At 37.3% G+C, this 19,259-nt stretch overlaps 1 pseudogene; it reads right to left on the bottom strand.

Moving 5' to 3' along the window:
- LOC131529976 (NACHT, LRR and PYD domains-containing protein 3-like) overlaps positions 1-19,259 on the bottom strand; it is a 540,773-nt pseudogene that overhangs the window by 422,004 nt on the left and 99,510 nt on the right.

The raw sequence follows: 19,259 nt of genomic DNA, 5'->3' as shown, positions 1-19,259 counted from the left end.
TTATTTTATTTTTCTATATTTTGCATTAAAATCTGTCTTTCAGTTTCGTATTTCTGACAGTACAAAATAACATGTTCCACTGATTCTTCTTGCCCACAAAATTCACACCTTCCTGTATCATGTTTACCCATTTTATAAAGTGTACCATTTAATCTTGTGTCCAAATCTCATCCTTGATATTACTATTTCCTCTCTCCTGGTTTTCCCTGCACTTCTCATCTCTCCCATTTTCCTTTGAATTCTGTAAAACCACCGACCTTTTTTCTCTTTATCCCATTGTTTTTGCCACCTTTCCTTCAGTCTTTTCTTAATAATACTCTTGATTTCACTCTTACTTAGGTTAACAATTAAGTCAATGTCGTTGTTTTTAACTGCCTCTTTTGCTTCTTTATCTGCAGTTTCATTTCCTTGGATACCAATATGTGCAGGCACCCATAAAAATACCACTGTAATACCCATCATCTGAATTCTGTATAACGTTTGCATTATTTCCATTAAAATGTCTGGTTTACTTTCCGAATGACTGTATAATAAACTAGCCAATGATGCACATGAATCTGAACAAATAACTGATTTCAAAGGTCTAATCTCTTCTATCCACTGTGTTGCTAATAACAGTGCAATCATTTCTCCTGAATAAACAGATAACTCGTCACTAGTCCTTTTCTTTCCCGATAAGTGAAATTCAGGAACAGTAAACGCTACTCCTGTCTTATTGTCTAAACTCTTTGATGCATCTGTAGATCTGAACATAGCTGCAGTACTCATTAATATATTTCTGCACATTATATACATTACACTCCTTACCCTTATTTTTCTGTTCTAACAATGTAAAATCTACTGTAGCATCTGAAAATAACCAAGGTTTTATTACTGGTAGCGGTACAGTTGGACTAACCTTAAACTGATTAACTTTAAGTTCTGTTGCTTTCTGTATCACTGTCCATCCAAAACTTTTAATTTTCCTCCTCTCTTTTCCCAACAGTATCTAGCGTTGGATGCTCTTGACTATGGCCTTGTAAATTAACCCAATAATTCACTGACAATTGTTCCCTTCTCATTTCTAATGACATTTCCCCAATTTCAACCTGTAATGCTGTAATTGGTGTAGTTTTATAGCTCCTGTACATAATCTCAACACGGATGCTGTATATTATCTAACTTCCTAAGAGATGTTTCTGCTGCTGATCCATACACCATGCAACCATAAACTCACACCTGCCTTTCTTACTCTTTGCCTACCTATATACTCATTAAGGCCCACACTCCACCCAGTGGTCAAAAAACAGAATTACAACAGACATTATGACTCTTACAATGTCTCCTAGAGGATTTTTCTGAACTCTAAAATTGAGAATATTGACTGAGAAGAGCTTGTTTAATTCCTTTTAAATATTGTATTAATAATAAAATAAAAGGAATACACTTCAAAATTCTACATACTATTTACCTTCTAAATCTTTAATATCAAGATTCTCTGATATTGATCATATATGCTGTTTTTGTAATAATGAGAAAGAGATACTGACTCACTTATTTTTTGACTGTAATGTCGTAAACAAGTTTTGGATTGATTTGGCAGATTTTATATTTAATTTAATGAATATTATTAATTATTGCTTTACTTTAAAGGATGTTATCTTGTATTATGAAAATAAAAGCAATAAGGATCTAGAACTTATTGTTAACATTTGTATTTTATTAGCAATATTTCACATACATAAACACAGATTTCTTAATTCATCTCCTATGTTAAATTTGTTTTGTTCTGACTTTGACTTTTATATTTCTTCAGTAAGACTGTTAAAAAACAAAAAGTCTGTGAAATGTTTAAAATACTATGATACACTCTTCAATCCCCCTGGTACTCTGTAATATCCTTATTCGTTAAAATTGAATGTGAGCTATGCTTTTTATTTATTTTATTTTATTTTATTAGCAATATTTCACATACATAAACACAGATTTCTTAATTCATCTCCTATGTTAAATTTGTTTTGTTCTGACTTTGACTTTTATATTTCTTCAGTAAGACTGTTAAAAACAAAAAGTCTGTGAAATGTTTAAAATACTATGATACACTCTTCAATCCCCTGGTACTCTGTAATATCCTTATTCGTTAAAATTGAATGTGAGCTATGCTTTTTATTTTATTTTATTTTATTTTATTAGCAATATTTCACATACATAAACACAGATTTCTTAATTCATCTCCTATGTTAAATTTGTTTTGTTCTGACTTTGACTTTTATATTTCTTCAGTAAGACTGTTAAAAACAAAAAGTCTGTGAAATGTTTAAAATACTATGATACACTCTTCAATCCCCTGGTACTCTGTAATATCCTTATTCGTTAAAATTGAATGTGAGCTATGCTTTTTATTTTATTTTATTTTTTCTTTTGTCTTATTTGTTTATATTTTGTATTGTTATTATTTGAATGTCACCCTTTTCTGCAATAAAGAAAAGAAAAGGACTCGTGAATATTTTAAAAGCAACTTGATTGTTTTATCCTTAAATACTTATATAACTGATATTCAAAAGGCGGACCGCATCCGCACCGGCATCCATCCGGACCGCGAGTCGTAACAGCAGCAACATTTAAGAGAGCAGCGCCTCAAAACAGCGGAGCGGATCACATAACAAGCGCCGGGGTCTTTATGGCAAATATCAAGAGGAAGAAGTGCTATAGATGTCACGGCAAAAATCACAGCGCTCAGGTGTCATTTCAAAGATGCAAAATGCCATAACTGCAGGAAAACTGGGCATATCAAGAGAGCTTGCAGAGGAAAGATGGAAGAAAACCTTATGCTGAGAAAAATACTAAGTATGTGGAGGCAGAGGATGTTGAATTGCCCATGTTTTCACTGTGAAGTGATAAAACAGCAGAAAGTCATTCACAGAGACGTTTAATGTAAATGGCAAGGAAATTATGATGGAAAGCGCCGCTCTTCTATCGTGAAACGTGAATGTGTCGAATCTGCTGATGTAATTATAACCGGAAGTGACAGAGAAGGCGAGGCCGGGGGAGAGCTGAGCTCTCGTGCCTCTGTTGGTAAAAAAAGAAGAAGAAAGAAGCCAATCAGCATCGAGTGTTCACTTTCAGCGCTGAGGAGTGTTGAGAAAAGAAACCTTGCAACAGAGGCTCGCCTCCTTCTGGTGTATCAACCAATCATTATAGAGACGTAAATTACATGATATTAGTTTGAACGTCTCCAGCTGAGCTGATAATGTACGAAGTAAGTTACTTATAGTAGCGATATTGAATATTTGATCGCCAACAGATTTACCAAGCTGTCATTCAAACAGTGTATATACAAATTAAAAATAAAGGGAGAACACGCCTAAGCTGGATATATAGGCTACAGCAGTCGGCTTAATTAAATGGCATAACACAGACTTTTAAGAAGAGATGGATTGCTTCAAGTGATAGGCCAGGTGAGTGCAATTATATTATCTTGCTGTATGAGTCCTTTTCTTTCCCGATAAGTGAAATTCAGGAACAGTAAACGCTACTCCTGTCTTATTGTCTAAACTCTTTGATGCATCTGTAGATCTGAACATAGCTGCAGTACTCATTAATATATTTCTGCACATTATATACATTACACTCCTTACCCTTATTTTTCTGTTCTAACAATGTAAAATCTACTGTAGCATCTGAAAATAACCAAGGTTTTATTACTGGTAGCGGTACAGTTGGACTAACCTTAAACTGATTAACTTTAAGTTCTGTTGCTTTCTGTATCACTGTCCATCCAAAACTTTTAATTTTCCTCCTCTCTTTTCCCAACAGTATCTAGCGTTGGATGCTCTTGACTATGGCCTTGTAAATTAACCCAATAATTCACTGACAATTGTTCCCTTCTCATTTCTAATGACATTTCCCCAATTTCAACCTGTAATGCTGTAATTGGTGTAGTTTTTATAGCTCCTGTACATAATCTCAACACCGGATGCTGTATATTATCTAACTTCCTAAGAGATGTTTCTGCTGCTGATCCATACACCATGCAACCATAAACTCACACCTGCCTTTCTTACTCTTTGCCTACCTATATACTCATTAAGGCCCACACTCCACCCAGTGGTCAAAAAACAGAATTACAACAGACATTATGACTCTTACAATGTCTCCTAGAGGATTTTTCTGAACTCTAAAATTGAGAATATTGACTGAGAAGAGCTTGTTTAATTCCTTTTAAATATTGTATTAATAATAAAATAAAAGGAATACACTTCAAAATTCTACATACTATTTACCTTCTAAATCTTTAATATCAAGATTCTCTGATATTGATCATATATGCTGTTTTTGTAATAATGAGAAAGAGATACTGACTCACTTATTTTTTGACTGTAATGTCGTAAACAAGTTTTGGATTGATTTGGCAGATTTTATATTTAATTTAATGAATATTATTAATTATTGCTTTACTTTAAAGGATGTTATCTTGTATTATGAAAATAAAACAATAACATTTTTATTTTATTAGCAATATTTCACATACATAAACACAGATTTCTTAATTCATCTCCTATGTTAAATTTGTTTTGTTCTGACTTTGACTTTTATATTTCTTCAGTAAGACTGTTAAAAAACAAAAAGTCTGTGAAATGTTTAAAATACTATGATACACTCTTCAATCCCCCTGGTACTCTGTAATATCCTTATTCGTTAAAATTGAATGTGAGCTATGCTTTTTATTTTATTTTATTTTATTAGCAATATTTCACATACATAAACACAGATTTCTTAATTCATCTCCTATGTTAAATTTGTTTTGTTCTGACTTTGACTTTTATATTTCTTCAGTAAGACTGTTAAAAACAAAAAGTCTGTGAAATGTTTAAAATACTATGATACACTCTTCAATCCCCTGGTACTCTGTAATATCCTTATTCGTTAAAATTGAATGTGAGCTATGCTTTTTATTTTATTTTATTTTATTTTATTTTATTTTATTTTATTTTATTTTATTTTATTTTATTAGCAATATTTCACATACATAAACACAGATTTCTTAATTCATCTCCTATGTTAAATTTGTTTTGTTCTGACTTTGACTTTTATATTTCTTCAGTAAGACTGTTAAAAAACAAAAAGTCTGTGAAATGTTTAAAATACTATGATACACTCTTCAATCCCCCTGGTACTCTGTAATATCCTTATTCGTTAAAATTGAATGTGAGCTATGCTTTTTATTTATTTTATTTTATTTTTTTCTTTTGTCTTATTTGTTTATATTTTGTATTGTTATTATTTGAATGTCACCCTTTTCTGCAATAAAGAAAAGAAAAGGACTCGTGAATATTTTAAAAGCAACTTGATTGTTTTATCCTTAAATACTTATATAACTGATATTCAAAAGGCGGACCGCATCCGCACCCGGCATCCATCCGGACCGCGAGTCGTAACAGCAGCAACATTTAAGAGAGCAGCGCCTCAAAACAGCGGAGCGGATCACATAACAAGCGCTCGGGGTCTTTATGGCAAATATCAAGAGGGAAGAAGTGCTATAGATGTCACGGCAAAAATCACAGCGCTCAGGTGTCATTTCAAAGATGCTAAATGCCATAACTGCAGGAAAACTGGGCATATCAAGAGAGCTTGCAGAGGAAAGATGGAAGAAAACCTTATGCTGAGAAAAATACTAAGTATGTGGAGGCAGAGGATGTTGAATTGCCCATGTTTTCACTGTGAAGTGATAAAACAGCAGAAAGTCATTCACAGAGACGTTTAATGTAAATGGCAAGGAAATTATGATGGAAAATGATACCATATCTGTGAGTATTATATCTGAGAAACAATCCCAAGCTGCGTTCAACAGAGTCACTGGAGATCACTAGAGTCACGCTGAAAACATACACAGGAGAGATTATGCCTGTGTTGGGACAGTTAAATACTCTTCAGACTGATTAAATTGTACAAGACTTGGTGCCACGGAGTACATGTAAATCATGGATTGGAGAAAGACCTGTTAATCTGTCATTTTTGTAATTATTGATCTGTATGTTTAATTTTTATTTTAATTCAATGTAGGCTACTTTAGGGGTGTGCCCGAAGCCGAATACCTTGTTCAGAAAAGGCACGGATAATGGCTTTTAAAATGAATAACGGATAATGAATAATTCTGCCTGAATATTCGTCTGAGGCTGCAGCACAGTCTGGTGTTTGCTAGATAACAGGTGAGCAGGGGATCAGCACGATATTTTACACAAACCTCTAAAGTTACGCAATAATGAGTGTGTGAAGTGAATGAATTTAAACTTTATGAATGAAAAGAGCGCAAATCAAACACCGCTTGCTGTTGACTCTCCGGCATCTCTCAGAAATCAGAGCTTGGCAAGAGTAATATCAACTAAAATAATACATCATACACGTTCTGTTATTTGTGTATATTTAAAAGGCAGTGATTTAAACCTTATAGGCTACGATATGATACACGAATGAATGGACTAAGCACAGCGCGATTACCAAAAAGCTATTTGATTCAGAAAACAGTGACGCTACCACCACGCTACTGAGAAATATAGTTAAACTAGTAGCGTCTACTTGTAGCGATGCTACTGCCCATCACTGACAAATATTTTTCCATAGGCTATAGCTACTGTGCTCTTTTTTTCCATACTTTTCCAGACCTGCAAGTTACTTGAGTGAAATACTTGTTTAAACTGTGCAGGAACCGTGAGTCAAGGAAATCATGTTGTTTTACACAAACCTCTAAAACTACAACGCAGTAACAAGTGTGTGAAGTATTGCTCTCAGTGTTGCTCTTGCCTTTTTCCATGCATTTCCTGGAAATTACCTAAATCAATTTCCATATTTCTAAACTGCATAGGTAACACTTTACAATAAGGTGTCATTTGTTAACATTAGTTAATGTATTAACTAACATGAACAATGCATTTATTACACTATTTATTAATCTTTGTTAATGTTAGTTAATGAAAATACAGTTGTTCATTGTTTATTCATGTTAGTTCACAGTGCATTAACTAATGTTAACAAATGCAACTTGTGATTTTAATAATGCATTAGTAAATGCTGAAATTAACATTAACTAAGATTAATAAATGCTGTAGAAGTATTGTTCATTCTTAGTTCATGTTTACTAATGTTGTTAACTAATGAACCTTACTGTAAAGTGTTACCACTGCATAGGAACCCTTACTGTTTTAATTGGAAGATACCTAAATATTTATTTATCGGATCACGAAAGGTCCCCAAAATGGGACTCGAACTCGCGTTCCCTGAAGCATAACCACACTGCATCTCGAAGCACTGCCTATACAAGAGTATCGGCTCCGACTGTAAGAAGATATTTAAATAAACATTATAATCATTAAAAAATATATTTTAGTCAAACATGGCATATTTGTTCAGTGATAACTACGAAAAAAAAGAAAGGCTGTAAAACCTTAGACATTTTTTTAATGCTTTATTAATTCAGTGCGTAAAACCATAGACATAATGGTCTTATCAAGTATAACTGTACGACGTTCCGGTTCAAGCTCCGCCTACTTCCAGTTTTATCCGAATACAGATACAGACACGAATAATTTTGTGATTGTTACAGATACAAATACTAGCTTCGCTGCACACCACTTATGTACTTCCCTGCATGTCGCTCCTAACCTGTGTGACCTTCTTTCTTCTGTGAAACACAGTAGTTTGGGTATCATTGCTTTCCATTGTGTGGACAAAAAACATTTCTCAAAATATCTTCTCTTATGTTCCACAGAAGAAAGTCACACTGTTTTGAAATGACTTGAAGATAAGTGAAGTGACGACAGAGTTTTCTTTTTTGGGTGAACTATCCCTTTAACATGAAATGTTTTTGTATGGCAGTATTTTCACACAGTTCTTGTGTTCAGTAATATAATAACACTCACCGTAGTTTCTTCAGTTTACAGTGTGGATCCTCCAGTAGAGCAGAAAGCAGCTTCACTCCTGAGTCTCCTGGTTTATTACGGCTCAGATCCAGTTCAGTCAGGTGTGAGGGGTTTGATCTCAGAGCTGAACTCAGAGCAGCAAAGCCTTTCTCTGTAATATAACAGAAGGAAAGACTGCAGAGAAAACACAGAAAAAATAAAGATGAGTTAAGTTCATTCACCGTTTATCACAGACCCATGAATGAGGTGTCAAATCGATCGGCTCATTGAGGAGAAGAGTGCTGTATCTTTTCTAAGCAATCAGACCTACGATGTTCACACAGCGGACGAAAAAGCAGGCAAAAGAAATCCTATAGACTTAAAATGGCAGAATGTTCATGAATTTGAATCTCAACTGTCACTTTCTCTCTCTCTCACTCACTCACTCACTCACACACACACACCATTTAGTATGTTTTTAAGCCTTTTGAATTACGGGACATAGGCAGTGTCCTCATAAACCACCTTCAATTTGTAATACCTCTGTCATACCCATGTCATTATACAAATTTTGTCCCCATAAACCACAAAACCAGTACACACACACACACACACACTCCTCTCTCTCTCTGAGGATTGTGGGTAGTAGTAGCGGGAGTGTTTGGTTTGGAGCACACTTTGGAGTTTCTTTTTAAAGTTTTCCCTTTCTCTTTAATAATAGAAATATAAATAAGTTCAACTTTTTTTCAAAATTTGCGCGCTAGTATGGAGTCAGGCAGTGATTTTCCTCGTTTGACTCTTGGACATGGTTGTAAGTGTATGCCGGAGGATTCCGTGTCAATTGAGGATGTATTGATTGGTTTAAATATTAAATCAGCCTCAAGAATGAACAAAGCGCTGGTTATATTTCTCAAAGAGGTTTCAATGGTTGATGAACTGCTAGAGAAAGGTCTAGTTGTAAAGAACATGTTTTTACCGGTATTGCCTTTGTCGAATCCTTCAAAAAAAAGTTGTACTTTCAAATGTACCCCCGTTTATAAAAGAAGAAACCCTGAAGGAAATTCTTGAACGATATGGAAAATTGACTGCTCCGATTAAGATGATTCCACTAGGATTTAAAAACCCGAACATCAAACACGTCATGTCTTTTCAACGTTTTACCTACATGATACCGAATCAACAGCACGACCCGCTTAATCTGGTACTGAAAGTAGTAGTGGAGGGTAAAGATTATACGATTTTCGTCAGTTCAGGTCAAATGCGGTGCTTTTTGTGCGGTGAACATGGACACGTTAGACAGACATGTCCTAGTAAACAAAATGATATTATGGATATGACGGGCTTCATCCAGGCATTTTGAATTTATCTGTGTTTGAAGGTGGTCAAGGTCTCATTGATTTAGTGTCAAAATGGAAAGCTATGAGGTTACATTCAGCCCAAAAAATGCTTTATAATACAGATTTGAAGCCTTGGATAATGTGTGGTTTGGCAGTATTTTCACACAGTTCTTGTGTTCAGTAATATAATAACACTCACCGTAGTTTCTTCAGTTTACAGTGTGGATCCTCCAGTAGAGCAGAAAGCAGCTTCACTCCTGAGTCTCCTGGTTTATTCCAGCTCAGATCCAGTTCAGTCAGGTGTGAGGGGTTTGATCTCAGAGCTGAACTCAGAGCAGCAAAGCCTTTCTCTGTAATATAACAGCTGGAAAGACTGCAGAGAAAACACAGAAAAATAAAGATGAGTTAAGTTCATTCACCGTTTATCACAGACCCATGAATGAGGTGTCAAATCGACCGGCTCATTGAGGAGAAGAGTGCTGTATCTTTTCTAAGCAATCAGACCTACGATGTTCACACAGCGGACGAAAAAGCAGGCAAAAGAAATCCTATAGACTTAAAATGGCAGAATGTTCATGAATTTGAATCTCAACTGTCACTTTCTCTCTCTCTCACTCACTCACTCACTCACACACACACACCATTTAGTATGTTTTTAAGCCTTTTGAATTACGGGACATAGGCAGTGTCCTCATAAACCACCTTCAATTTGTAATACCTCTGTCATACCCATGTCATTATACAAATTTTGTCCCCATAAACCACAAAACCAGTACACACACACACACACACTCTCTCTCTCTCTCTCTCTGAGGATTGTGGGTAGTAGTAGCGGGAGTGTTTGGTTTGGAGCACACTTTGGAGTTTCTTTTTTAAAGTTTTCCCCTTTCTCTTTAATAATAGAAATATAAATAAGTTCAACTTTTTTTCAAAATTTGCGCGCTAGTATGGAGTCAGGCAGTGATTTTCCTCGTTTGACTCTTGGACATGGTTGTAAGTGTATGCCGGAGGATTCCGTGTCAATTGAGGATGTATTGATTGGTTTAAATATTAAATCAGCCTCAAGAATGAACAAAGCGCTGGTTATATTTCTCAAAGAGGTTTCAATGGTTGATGAACTGCTAGAGAAAGGTCTAGTTGTAAAGAACATGTTTTTACCGGTATTGCCTTTGTCGAATCCTTCAAAAAAAAGTTGTACTTTCAAATGTACCCCCGTTTATAAAAGAAGAAACCCTGAAGGAAATTCTTGAACGATATGGAAAATTGACTGCTCCGATTAAGATGATTCCACTAGGATTTAAAAACCCGAACATCAAACACGTCATGTCTTTTCAACGTTTTACCTACATGATACCGAATCAACAGCACGACCCGCTTAATCTGGTACTGAAAGTAGTAGTGGAGGGTAAAGATTATACGATTTTCGTCAGTTCAGGTCAAATGCGGTGCTTTTTGTGCGGTGAACATGGACACGTTAGACAGACATGTCCTAGTAAACAAAATGATATTATGGATATGACGGGCTTCATCCAGGCATTTTGAATTTATCTGTGTTTGAAGGTGGTCAAGGTCTCATTGATTTAGTGTCAAAATGGAAAGCTATGAGGTTACATTCAGCCCAAAAAATGCTTTATAATACAGATTTGAAGCCTTGGATAATGTGTGGTTTGGCAGTATTGCGAGCCCCTAGTAAAATGGGACTTGACAGGCAATTATTTCTAATGTCTAAAAAAGCAGTTGAGAGTTTGGGCATTAGGGGGTTTTATCAGTCTGTATTAAGTGCATGGAGCATATTTAAAGTTGAAAGAGAGAATCATTTTGGTCTTGAAGAACCACTTTTTTACAATTCATGGTTGTGTCATCAATATAGTTTACCAAGCATTGAAATCAACACCTTTATTTCATCTGGTGTTTTAAAAGTTGGAGATTTGATTGATACAGAACAAAATAAGTGGTTTTCTGTACAAGAGATCATTAAACAAATGGGGAAAAGGTCAGAAAGGATTGTGAAAAATGTTTTAAGTAAGCTAAAACATCATTTCCTATATTGTTAAATAAGTTCCTTGAAGATTTTTTTGCTAATGGTTTAAATCAGGTTTCTTTTCCTGAATTATTTGTTACACCTTATAATTGGCAGGATACTGAAGGTACAAGGCAATTTTTTTCTTTACAAGAAATTCAACATATGTCTTTTTCTGAAAGTAGCAAGCGCCATTTGTATATAGCTTGTGTGAAGTCAAGATTTTGTGAATATTTTAAAAACAAGATAGACACAAAATGTAGGAGTTATCTTTTGGTTCCTGATGTACATTTGCCGTCATGGCATTTGTTTTATAAAAGCCCATTACCAAAAAGATCAGGAGATATACAATGGCGCATTCTACATTGTGCATTAGCAACAAAGACCTTTTTGTATAAGTGTAATCTTAATACATCTTTAGATTGTAAATTTTGCAATGTACCAGACACTGTGTTTCATATTTTTTCTAATTGTTATAGAATTATACCTCTTTTGGACCTTTTGGAGAATATTTTTAAGGGGTTTGGTTGGAATTTTTCAAAAACAATGTTCATTTTTGGGTGTAAATATTATAAGTCTCAAAGTGAGCGTTGCAATTTTTCCAATTTTTTAATTGGTCAAGCAAAGATAACGATTTGGAAAGCATATAAAACTGAAACTGAAGGGTGAAGCCTTAGTGGAATCTAGAGTTAAAATAGAGTATGAATTTTATAAAATGAATAAGGATATATCAATGTTTAAAAGAAAGTGGTGTATAAATACAGATTTTGTTTTTGTGAATGATAGTGATGATGAATTGGTGCTTAATTGGTATTGTTGAGTTTTGAGTAGAGTCAACCGATTCATTGTTGAGAATTGTAAAATGTAAAATGATTTTATGATATGATTGTGAAATAAAGTGTGTGTTAACGTCTCTCTCTCTCTCTCTCTCTCTCTCACACACACACTCCCTCTCTCTCTCTCACACACACACACACTCCCTCCCTCTTTCTCTTTCTCTTTCTCTCTCTCTCACACACACACTCCCTCTCTCTCTCTCTCAATTCAATTCAATTCAAATTAGCTTTATTGGCATGACTGTGTAGCATCACAATGTTGCCAAAGCAATACATATATTATACAGATAAATAAAATCATGAGGAAACACATATGTCCATATACATGTAGGTAAGAAAAAAAAAAAAAAAAAAAAAGAATAATTAATAAATAAATAAATGATTAAATGAATACAGAGAGCAGTTATAAATGGAAAGGGGGGATCAGCCTTTGTCCCTCATTTGATGGCAGGAGGACACATACTGCGCTGCCAGGTGGATACACTTTTCCTTTTCTCCCAGAATATAACAGAGTTTGTCTAAGTTGCTTTTATGGTTCAATTCAGGTGAAACTAGAGCTATTTGTTTGAAATAGGCATCTCTGATGTGTTTATATTTGCTGCACTCCGTGAGGAAGTGCAGCTCGTCTCTGAGTCCCTCAGTGCAGTGAGAACACAGTCGCAGCTCTCTGGCTCTCCAGCTCTGCTTGTGTCGGCCCGTCTCCACACACAGACTGTGTTCACTCAGACGATACTGTCAGCAGCTTTCTCTGACCATACTCTTTAATACTGCTCAGGTATGGCGCTAATTTATAATCAGATTTTATTCTGTGGAAGTAAGTTAATTTCTTTACTTGAGTTACTTTTTGCTGCCAATCATGAATGTATTCTTCCTGGGTTATTTTTTCTGTTTCTTTAATTTTTGAATTCATTAACTGAATTGTGGAATTGAGTTGATGTTTTTCCACTAAATAATGAAAGGGGTCAGTCTCTGGGTGTTTCTGCCGATAAGTGAAAGCACTGTGGTGGCAGCTATCTGTCGGCGCGTCTGAAAGATGGATCCAGAACTTCGCTGCTCTCTTCTGGATCTCAGAGAGCAGAGGGAATCTGCCCAGTTCTGCCCTGCAGCCGAGATTCGGGGCATTTCTGTGAATTCCCAGGATGCTTTTGCAGAATTCAAGGTGGAAAATTTCAACAGGGTTTTTGTCCCATGATTCATAGTTTAATTTAAATTTGGGGCCCCAGATTTCACATCCATAGAGGAGAATGGGTTTGATGATGCTATCGAAGATTTTCAGCCACAGTTTAATGGGTGGGTTGAATCTGAACAGGGGTCGTCTTATACTGTAAAAAGCCCTGCGTGCCTTATCCGTCAGATCTTTGATTGCAGTATTGAGCTGTCCAGAGGCTGAGATCGTCAGACCCAAATAATTATAACAGGTGGCGTGATTAAGAATTGTTCCACCGATTGTGAACTCATATTTTTTGTCAGCAAGACGAGGCTTTTTCTGAAAGATCATGATTTTTGACTTCTCCATGTTTATCGGTAAGGCCCAATCGTTACTGTACTTTTCCAGAATGGAGAGGCTTTGGTGCAGCCCCTCTTCATGAGGAGACAAGAGCAGAAGATCGTCTGCATACAGGAGGCATTTAATTTCTCTGCCCTCGAGGTCAGACCAGGACCAGAGGACTTATCAAGTGCTGATGCCAGTTCATTAATATAGATATTAAATAGAGTCGGGCTGAGGCTGCAGCCTTGACGGACTCCTTTCGTCTGACTGAAATTATCGGTTCGTTTGTCGTTGATTTTGACACAGCATTTGTTCCCGTTGTATATGTCCTTTATGATGTCATATGTCCTTCCTCCTATTCCACTCTGGATAAGTTTTAGGAAAAGTCCATCGTGGCGTCGAATCGAAGGCTTTTTGGAAATCAATGAACAACCAAATATTTTTCCTTGTTTTGTCTGCTGAATGTATTTTTGTATGAGTGTGTGGAGTGTGTAAATGTGATCTGATGTTCTTTGTTTAGGCATAAATCCAATTTGACAGTTGTTTATAATTTTGTGTTCTTGAATGAACTGAACTAATCTGTCATTAATAATCGAGCAGAATAGTTTTCCGAGGTTGCTGCTGACTGTGATGCCTCTATAATTGTTTGGGTCATACTTCTCACCTTGTTTAAATATTGGGTTATTAGATTTTCTTTCCAGATTTCGGAAAGTGTCCTGATTTTAGTGCAGATTGAATAATTTCAGAATAGCATCTTTCAATTTGGAGCTGCTGTGTTTCAGCATCTCGTTAGATATTCCATCCAAGCCACAGGATTTTTATTTTTTAGGGATTTCATTTTGTCTATTAGTTAATTTAATGCTATGGGTTTGTCTAGATGGTTTAGCTGCTCTTTAATGGTGAATTCTAGGTCGTGTAGTTCAGAGGTCAGATGTTTTTGGGTAAGGGTAGGTTCATTTTGTGAAAAGAGTTTTCCGAAATGTTCAGTCCAGATGTTTGGGTCGTGGATGGGAATGTGTTTAGCTTCTCTGGATTTATCTAAATTATTCCATAATTCCCAAAAGAATTTTGATCGACTGCCTCCTCGATCTTGTTGAGCTTCATCTTCATGTGATCAGCTTTTTCTGTATCAGCAGTGACTTGTATATCTTAAGGGTTTGTTGATATGTGGCTCGTGTTTGTTGGTTTGCAGGGTCTCTGTGTTTTTATTTGATAATGATCGTAATTCTTTTCTTAGTTTTGGCATTCTTTATCAAACCAACCAGCTTTAGCGATTTCCTTTTACATCTGTAATGTTTTCTTTTCTCAGGGCTTTTCTGACTACGGTAGAGAAAATTGAAGTTAATTGTTCTGTTGCTAAATTGATCATTTTCTTCTCTTCACCAAATGAAGTCAGTAGAAATGAGTCCATCATGTTCTCCACGTGAGTGCTGTGGAGCTCGGCTTCGTACTGGGCAGGACTGTCTTTTCTCCATATAAATGTGGAGGGAGGGTACAGTTTGACCTTCTGCTCTGAAGATGGCAGAAGATTCACTGACGTGTTCAGACTGAGGACTATGTGGCTGTGGTCGGATAACGGTAGCTGTGGCATCACTGTGAAATAGTTGATTTTGCTTTGGTCTAGATCCGTAATGGCGTAGTCTACTGTGCTGCTGCCCAGACAGGAGCAGTAGGTGAGTCGACCCAGAGAATCACCCTTTATTCTGCCGTTAACTATGTATAGACCCAGGCTTTTGCAGAGCTGCAGGACCTGTTTTCCGTGTCTGTTTACTGTGTTGTCATAATTCTGTCGTGCTTTAGTAAAACGTTTTTGTTGGTACGTATGTGAACTGTTAATATATTTATCTCCATCTGAACTAATGTAGTCCGCTTCTCTCCCTGTTCTAGCGTTCAGATCCCCCATTAACAGCACTGGGCCTCGAGACTGAAAGTATATGATCTCTGACTGTAGGGTTGAGAAGGTGTCTTCATTATAATAAGGCGACTCACGTGGAGGGATATATGTGGCACATAGGTACAGGTCCTCATCTAAACACAAAATCTCTTTTTTAAGTTTTATCCAAATGTGTGTTTTTCCTTTTTTCACAGGCTGAATATACTGCCACAGATGGTCTTTGAACCAAACTATGATTCCTCCTGAATCTCTTCCGTTTTTAACATTAGGCTGTTTGATTGAGGGGATACGCAGCTCTCTGTAGTTTGGAGGGGTGTAGGATTTGGAGTCTAAACGACTCCACGTCTCAAGTAATATAATTATATCTGAACTATATACAATATTAACAAAATCAGAGTTAGTAATTTTCTCCCCAAAAGCTGAAGAGAACATCCCTTGAATATTGTAACATGTGATTTTAAACGATGACATTGAGTATTATTGTAATTACCAGAATAATGTTTGAGTTCATGACACAATCATATAAATATATAGATTAGTCAATTAAAAAGATGATATAGAGAATATAGAGAAATACAGTGAGTGGGTCTATTTTACAAATGTTACATTTAAAAATAAACAAGTAAATAAGCAAAAAAATAAAATAAATAAATAAGTCATTAAGAAATAATGATCATTCTTGACTATAGACCCATCTTGTGCTTAAGTTAATAGATTATCACATATAATTTTCAGCATGTTTTTGATCTGGATGAGGTCAGTGGAGTCTGATGTACCTCGTCGTGCCGGTACAGCGGCGTAGCTGCCGGGAAGCTGCCCAGCTCTCTCCTCCCGGTCCGGATGTGTCTTCTGAGGGCGGTTCAGGGTCGATGCCTTGATGGTTTTTGCAAACAGTCTCATGCCCTCTCGGTGGATGTGGATATGGTCGTAGAGATGCTGATGTGTGATTTGCTGATGGTTGGCTATGTGGACATTCAGTATTGGGGCACAGATGTTAGCTATCTCCACGTTGATGTTGTTGATGATCCTTTGTGGCACGTCTCTGCGAGGTAGAAGACTCGAGATGATGACTTTGGCTCTGGGGTAGATCCTGCTAGCTGTTCTCACCACGCTGGTCAGGGCTTTTGTGACGTCCACCCTTCTGGTGCTGAGGTCGTTTGTTCCGGTGTGAATAATAATGTGTGACGGGGCACCCAATGCACCCTCTTGCAGCAGTCTTAAAGCAGAGTGTGAGGTGGGACACCAGAACTTCTTCACAGATCTCCCCGGAAACAGTCGTCTGGGGTCAAGATGGTGGCCGTTGGAGTCGCAGAGGATGACGATGTTGTCTTTCTCTCCTGTTCACTGCCGTTGCTTGTGAATGATGATGATGTTGTAGTCGGTGGATGAATCTGAGTGCTGCTGAGGTTCTGATGGGCTTTCTCTCTCTCTCTCACACACACACACTCCCTCTCTCTCTCTCTCTCTCTCACACACACACACACACCTCCCTCTTTCTCTCTCTCTCTCACACACACACTCCTCTCTCTCTCTCTCTCACACACACACACACCTCCTCCCTCTCTCTCTCTCTCTCTCACACACACCTCCTCTCTCTCTCTCTCTCTATCTCTCTCTCACACACACTCTCTCTCTCTCTCTCTCACACACACACCCTCTCTCTCTCTCACACACACACACACTCCCTCCTCTCTCTCTCTCTCCTCCTCTCTCTCTCTCTCTCTCTCACACACACACTCCCTCTCTCTCTCTCTCACACACACTCCTCTCTCTCTCTCTCTCACACACACACTCCTCTCTCTCTCTCTCTCTCTCACACACCTCCTCTCTCTCTCTCACACACACACTCCTCCCTCTCTCTCTCTCTCTCTCTCTCACACACACACTCCCTCTCTCTCTCTCTCTCTCACACACACACACACTCCCTCCTCTCTCTCTCTCTCTCACACACACACCTCCTCTCTCTCTCACACACACACACTCTCTCTCTCTCACACACACACACTCTCTCTCTCTCACACACACACACTCACTCTCTCTCTCACACACACACCTCCCTCTTTCTCTTTCTCTCTCTCTCACACACTCCTCTCTCTCTCAATTCAATTCAATTCAATTCAATATTGCTTTATTGGCATGACTGTAAAAATACAATATTGCCAAAGCTTGAAATATATGTGGAGAAATATAATACCAATGAAAAGATCAAAATAATCGAATAAAAAAAACCTTATAACAATATAAACTTAAATAAACAGTGTAACAAATAAGAACTTATTATGTGAACATTTCATACCACAGTGTTTAACACATAAACACACACAGGCTGAGGGTCACTGTGGCAGACAGTAGGGAAACACTTTGAGGTCAGATGTAATACATATTACACACATTACACGCATTCACCTGCTGTCTCTCAGGCTGTGGCACGTCCACACGTATCTCGCAGCCAGTGCTGCTGTCTGTCCCTCTCCTAGTACTATCTTTATTTGTTCTGTTTCACTAATGGCTGTAAAGTTCTTTATTAAGTTGGTGAGTTTGTTGAAGTAGAGGTTTCTTATTGATATGTATTTATGACAATGAAGTAGGAAGTGCGTCTCTGTCTCGATCTCTCCTGTCTCACAGTGAGCACACTCTTTGCTCTCTGGGTAACCAGCTCTTTCTGTGTCTGCCGGTCTCAATGGCTAGTCTGTGCTCACTGAGCCTGTACTTGGTCAGGATCTGTCTCTGCTTTGTGTCTCTGACACTCTGGAGATAATCTTCCAATTCATAATTTGATTTTATAGTCTCTTGATCCCAATGTTCCAGATATATATTTTTAGATTGTTTGATAATTTGATTTATTTTGATGTTTGGGTGAGAAGCAGTGCTGGTCTGAGACTGGTTAGTGTTAGTAGAGTTAGTCAGGTTAGTAAGTCTCAGAACCAGCTGACTGAGTGGACTCTTTTCGGGGTTCAGTTCTCGGGTTTGTAGTGCTTTAAAATGTAGCGATTCTGTGGGACTCGATTTAAGATGCATCCAGAATTTGAGGGATCTTTTTTGTATATTTATAATCAATGGGAATCGGCCTAATTCTGCCCTACATGCATTATTGGGTGTTCTCCTTTGTAATTTTAGGATCATTTTGCAGAATTCTGTGTGTAGGGCTTCTGTTGGATGTCTGTCCCATCTAGTGTAGCTCTGATCACTGAGTGGACCCCAAACCTCACTTCCATACAGCGCTATGGGCTGAATCACACTATCAAAGATTTTACACCAAATTGAAGCGGTATTTCAATATTTTGGAATTTTTTCTTGATTGCGTATAGAGCTCTTCGAGCTTTATCTTTGAGAGCATTCACTGCCGTACTGAAACTCCCCGATGCAGTGATGATCAGGCCGAGGTAGGTGTACTGCATCAGTGCTGCCTAGACTGAACCGGTATCTGTGTTCCTGACATCTGGGCTTTTTCTGAAAGACCATAATGTTGGTCTTTTTGAGGTTTACAGCCAGGGCCCAGTTCTGGCAGTAGTTCTCCAGCAGGTCTAGGTGCTGCTGTAGTCCTGTGGTGTAGATGACAGCAGCACCAGATCATCTGCGTACAGCAAAAGCTTGATGTTTTTGTCTTGTAGAGTGAGTCCAGGGGCTGTAGACTGGTCCAACTGCACCGCTAATTCATTAATGTAGATGTTGAACAGTGTTGGACTCAGGCTACAGCCCTGCCGCACTCCTCTTTTCTGGGTGAAGAAATCTGTATGTTTGTTGCCAATTCGTATTGCACATTTGTTGTTTGAATATATTGATTTTACAATGTCATAAACTTTACCCCT

This window comes from Onychostoma macrolepis, chromosome 22, assembly GCF_012432095.1.
Source record: "Onychostoma macrolepis isolate SWU-2019 chromosome 22, ASM1243209v1, whole genome shotgun sequence".
Taxonomy (NCBI): Eukaryota; Metazoa; Chordata; class Actinopteri; order Cypriniformes; family Cyprinidae; genus Onychostoma; species Onychostoma macrolepis.
This window is presented reverse-complemented; position numbering and strand designations above follow the sequence as displayed.